Source organism: Octopus bimaculoides, chromosome 6 (assembly GCF_001194135.2).
Source record: "Octopus bimaculoides isolate UCB-OBI-ISO-001 chromosome 6, ASM119413v2, whole genome shotgun sequence".
Lineage (NCBI taxonomy): Eukaryota > Metazoa > Mollusca > Cephalopoda > Octopoda > Octopodidae > Octopus > Octopus bimaculoides.
Genome location: NC_068986.1, coordinates 84,876,342 through 84,882,487, shown reverse-complemented (window position 1 = coordinate 84,882,487; position 6,146 = coordinate 84,876,342). Strand labels below are relative to the sequence as shown.

At 33.9% G+C, this 6,146-nt stretch overlaps 1 long non-coding RNA gene across 1 annotated transcript in view; it reads right to left on the bottom strand.

Moving 5' to 3' along the window:
- Nucleotides 1-806: 806 nt before the first annotated feature.
- The window catches only part of LOC106871150 (uncharacterized), a 22,000-nt gene continuing 16,660 nt past the window's right edge, over nucleotides 807-6,146 (bottom strand). Inside the window, exons 6-7 of the long non-coding RNA XR_008264443.1 lie at nucleotides 5,883-5,932; nucleotides 807-2,093 (exon numbers count right to left, since the gene is read on the bottom strand). This is a non-coding gene — a long non-coding RNA (uncharacterized LOC106871150). The remainder of the gene's footprint in view (nucleotides 2,094-5,882; nucleotides 5,933-6,146) is intronic.

The following is a 6,146-nucleotide window of genomic DNA, read 5'->3' as shown; positions in this document are numbered from 1 at the left end:
AATATCAGTTGAGCTAGTTTATGGTTTCACACAGTTAATATTGGTTTCAAATTTTGGTACAAGGCCAGCAAGTTCGGTAAGGGGACTAGTCGATTACATCGACCCCAGTGTTCAACTGGTACTTATTTTATAATCCTCAAGACGGTTGAAAGGAAAAGTAACCTCAGCAGAAGTTACACTCAGAAAGTAAAGACGGACGAAATGCCGTGAAGCGTTTTGCTCGGTGTGCTAAAGATTTTGCCGGTTAATATTTAGTTTTCAATATATTTCAGGAAACCTTCTGAGAGTTAGAGATTGGGCCATAAATTCTGAAAAGGGGTATAATTTTTTTGCTTTTAGCTGTGCTAGATATCTTTAGTCATACAACATCACTTTCATGCATATATCTTTAAGAAATGCATTCTTTAGTTGTTCTCTCGATAATATGACATGGGGGGGGGGGATAATGCTGATTCATCTGGAATAGATTTCATACAATATTTAATAAATCACTCTAGTATTATTAATCTTATGAAAATTGTGAGAATTATTTCTTTTTTCTTTTTTATTTCAAGCTTCCCGTTGTATATAAATAAGCTTTCGTAGTTACAACGTCCATTTTACATCGAATTTGTAGACGAAATTTAGCATGAGTTGCGCGTATTTTACGCTACAACAATGAATATATCAACAACAAAACTGAGCCAACTTTACCTATAAATACTGACGATAGCTTTTATTAGGCATATAACTGTACGACAACTGAGTAATGAAGTGAGTAGTCTGGAAAATAGCTAAAATGTTTAAAGTAAAACACTGAGTCACAATGAAGTATAAAATATATTTAATCAGGCCAGCCTGTATTGAAATCTTACAAAATTTTATATGGATACATAATCAAAATTTAAAAATATATTTCGTAAGATTTTTACTAAAAGTTATTTAACGCATAAGAAAATTATTATAATTTTAAAATTAGTAATACAATGGGTGTTGTAAAATCATGATTTTTAATGTAAGAATATATCTTTGTTTTAACATTCATTCATTTCCCCTGCTTCATATAATAAATGCTAATACAGATATTACAATGTAATAATATTGCAGCTAAAGATGTGGCACTAAATATCTGGTTAATCTTCTGGACTGTTCAATCATTTATTTAAAATAGGATGCCGTGAACTGAACGTTATCTAACAAGAGTAATAAAGAGTGTTATATTTTATTTATTTATCTATAGATTTATTTTTGTTACATAGACTTTTCTCGAGAAATAATAGAACTTATTACGCGTGTGAATCAAAAAGTAATGCAAATAATAATTGCATTACTTTCTAAGTCATATCGTACAAAGAAGTATATTAAAGGGCTGCATGAAAAACACATTTTACAAGTATCTTTGAAATGTTATCTATAACTCTAAATGTTAAGTGAATACTCCTCTTTTTTCAAGTTAAAAATGAGAAATTAACACATTTTCTTTACGAAGATTAACATATTTCATCATATTTCTATTAATAATCTGAGGTGATTTTCTTTAATTATTTATTCTAAAATTAAGAAACTGGTGTGTGCTGAGGATTAAAATAAGTTAAAAATTGATTCAGAACATTAATGCCATATGTCAATCTAGTATATTTACAAATTAATAGTAAGAATTAAATAAATGTGTTTTAATTATATAAAGTCTATCTTTTACTTTGGGAGAAAGTATTGAAATTGTGCAAAACTTTATTATTGTTTGATAAAATTATAGATATAAGTACATACTTAGTTACTGTTTCTTCAGATTTAGCTTGTATATTCACTAATATTTGAAGAGGGAGAAACTTCTAGATTGATAAATTTATTATTGCCACATGTGAAGTAAAGTTATCAATTTTTATAATATTATGCATTTATTCATTTTAGTAATATTTTAAATGCCACCCCACGCTTGCATGGGTTAAATGGTTCAGTTAATATTCGTTTTTGATAAACGAAAATATTTTTATAATTTTGCATTTTAATTATTATATCTAATTTAATTTTAATTTCCGATAAAAAAAAATCACAAAATAAAAAAAAATTGATTGGTGTAATCTTCAAACTTGGTTATCGTGTCCATTTTCAATCTGAAAAATAAAACAAATGTTGATTATTAGTGAGCCGTATTGTATAATGATAGAATAAATCCTCAAAAAGAGGTCACAAAATCACTAGAAATAGTGATTACCTGTAAAGTTGTACAATACCATCCTAAAAAGGAACCGCACACCGGACAATGGGGGCAGGGTTAAATGGACATGTTAAAAACGCTTTTCTATTTGTGTCTCCACTCTTTTTGTATTTCTATTGTCTGCTTTTACTATAGTCTTCGTTATACATTACGCATCTAGTTTTCCCAGATGTCATTATAAAAGATGATCATCATAGTCCGTCATATGGCCCCTAGTAATATACTAACTAGCATCTTTAACATTTTATTCCAAAGACACCACGGAACTCATAAACTTTCCATGTTTCAATCAGACAGAAAGTCAAATCTATGTTAAATAAAGTAAATTATACACACACAAACAGATAGACAGATACATAGATTGATACACTTATATGTGTGTATGTGTATGTTTGTGTGTATGTGTATATATATACATACATATATATATATATATATATATATGTCATTATTATTATTATTATCATTATTATTATTATTTTACATATCAGAGCCCTCCATCTTAATTGCTCCCATTAATTTTGTGAAAGCAGACAACAACCTGATGTCAAAGGTCTCACAGGGGGCTTCCAGGCTTTCTTTCCACGTATTATTAAACTTTGTACCCCGATGTTAAGTATCTTAGAAGATACTTAACAGCCATGTCCCAATCTCAAAATCCTCTCTGTCCCCAGAAGAGCAATTTTTTTAACATGCTTTACCCTCATATCAATTGAGATTTCTCGAACTTGGTTGCTAGATGTCCGAGTGCACTGACAACTACTGAGATAACTAACTCTTTTCATTGCCCACATTTTTGCAATTTCGTCTTTTCGTAACTTGACACCTTCTGGTTCATATTCGTAACATTTACACGTTCTTCTAAGACCGCACTTCTCAGACAATCTCCAGGGAACAAACTTAGTGACCTCTTCTATTCCTTTTGAGCTAGTTTGCTACATTCACAACATGTAATATTTTTCGCTTACATCAATTATTATTATCATTATTATTATTATTATTATTATTATTATTATTATTATTATTATTATTATTATTATTATTATTTCTCTCTAACAGACTTTGTTGATACTCCTGGAGTCTTGCATGTGTAGCGTGCTTACTACCTGCAGCCTACAGTACCATGCTATCCGTTCTTTTCAGCTAGCTAATACTTTCCTGATTATTCTGGCCGTGCCAAGGAGGCGAACTTTTGTAACAGTTCTACTGGGCACTCTATTCCAATTTCCTTTATATTCCTCGTGATGCCTTCTGATACTGGTCTCAAGGACGCAACAACAATTGGCACTAACTTCACCTTCTTCATTTTCCGTAGCCGAGGATTGTATCTAACTTTTGGCCTTCCATCTTGAATATTCGTGGGTCAAAGGAGCAATCAACATCAACTATGTAGCATATGTGGTCACCTTATCCATCACCATTAGATCCGGTCTGTTAGCTGTAGTACCTGACCTGTTCGGATTGGGAAATCAAATAAGATTTTAATAGGCTCCGGTTCTGCCTCTCTCTGCGCTTTGTGCTCATACCACGTCTTGTCTCTCTCTAGCCCCCACTTTTCGCACAGTAACCATTGTAACACTTTCGCTACTTGGTCGTGTTGCCACAACTTATAGAGCTTTGGGTCAAGTCTAGGGCATTCGTCCGTTATATGGGCAATGGTTTCATCTACTCCACTGCAATTGCGGGACGGCGGAGACACTTGCTTTTTTCTAAGGTTGACTCTCCAGTTCTTGCACTGCCAGTATAGTGCTCTCGGTCTATATCAGTGCTCTCTTGTTTAGGGCTCCTTTCATTAGCCAATCCCACCTATTTTTTCCAGCAACCTCTGTTGTGGCTACAGAGAATTGATTGTGGAGTCCCTTCCTGCGTAATTCTTCTCCCTGTCCCTTTTGTACTTCTTGCTTTGTCTTCCCTTTTTACTCTGCTCTCAATACTCCCTCGTTACTAACTGTCACTAACAAAGTTTCTTTACTTTAGGCTCTCAAATTCGATACGAACGCAATCTTCCACACTTATCAGTCCCCTTCCTCCATTTGCTCTCTTCGTGTATAAGCGATCGGTGTCTGCACATGGATGATGGGCTCCAAACATCGTTAGATTTATTGGCTCCTTGCCCAGCTTCTTTTAGCTCCTCCTCTGTCCACTTCAATATTCCAGTGTCATACGGAAATACCGCGCTTGCGCACGAGTTCATTGCCGAAATCATGTTCTGGCATTCAGCTTTGAAACCTATATCTTCCCCACTCGCCGCAGGTACTCTCTTCTTGTTTTTTCCTTCACGTCGTGGTGTTTGATTCCATCTGCCTCAAGTATTCCCAGGTAGCTGCACTGAGGTTGAATTGCCTTCACCATTAGGCAACCATATGCCTTCTGTCCTGGCAAGCTTTCTCATCACCATCGTAACACATTTTGAGAGTTCAAAATCCATTTTAATATTTTTGGAGAAAATCCGTACAGACTGGATTACGCTGTCCATTTCTGCCTCAGTTTTTGTGAATAGCTTCAGATCATCCATAAATAGCAAGAAGTTTAGTTTTACCTTACTTCTACCCAGACCACACCCTAAACGTTGTTTTCTGTAGTATTTCTCTCAAAGGAATCATTCCAAGTACGAATATCAGAGAGGACACACTGTCCACCTATAGTTTCCATACCAAAACCCAATTACGAGAAAATGGCCATTGAAAAGGTGATGATAATGGCGGTGCACCAGCAAGACCTGAAAGGTAGGCACACACACACACACACACACACACACACACACACACACACACACACATACACACACAAAAACAAACACACACACACATATACACACATTCATTCAATATTGAGGGAAAAAGGCATTGTTCTTCTCTTAACTACATTACTAATTTTTTTCTGTGTGTAATAAAATTACCTCAGAAATCGTTTCACAGACCAAGTTGTTACTAAGAGGAAGATGTACTGGGACTGTGGAGAAATGTTATTTTGACCAATCGCTTCAATCTGTCTCAAGACGGATAGTTTAAGAAAAGTCACACAGTCACACAGTATGAAGTAACATTTACTTTTCGTCTATCTGCCTGAAGTAGTGGAAATCCTTTTGTTGCGAGCTTATTCATAAGTTCATTAAGAACGAAAATTGTGATGTTTGAGAAAGTGAATGATATCTAATTTTTTATAGAATTTCAAAATCTTGCATGTATGAAGAATTCTCTTTTCTTTAATTAGAATTACTGTTTTTCATTTTGGAAGAATTATATGCATGCTTTGGTCTGGTCGCGAGTTACTTTAATAATTGACCATGATATAACATATTTTGGGGACTATCAAAACTCGTAACTTTTGTTCTGCTGTTCCAACACTTCCAACGTGTTTCCTGCATAAAATACTGCTAATGTGAGATGATTACCTGGTTATTATTTATACCTTCAATTATATGTGTGCGTGTTTGTATTAATATATGGATATATTTAAATGCATACACTTTTATATATGTATATATATATATATATATATATATGCAATTACATACATGCGCTCGCACGATCGCACGTGCGTGTGTGTGTTTGTGTGTATGTATGTGTGTGTTTGTGTGTGTGTGTGTGTTCGTGTATGTGTGTGTGTGTATGTGTGTGTGTATGTATGTCTGTGCGTGTGTACATATATATACTACTAATTAAGTTACAATGAGCCTACTTACCGAGTGGAAGGAGTTTACTCTAGTTGGATATTTGGTCTCTGGATTTTGAACTAAAAGTAAACAAAGACATTTATTGACATAAATCGTGAGATTAAGCAGATTCAATAAACTTCGTGCATTCTCATAGTCCATCTATAAATCTATTACAATTTCGGAAATGCAAACTAAATATAATCACACAAATTGTATTCATCTGTAAATGTGTGTGTATGTATGTATGTATGTATGTATGTATGTATGTATGTATGTATGTATGTATATATA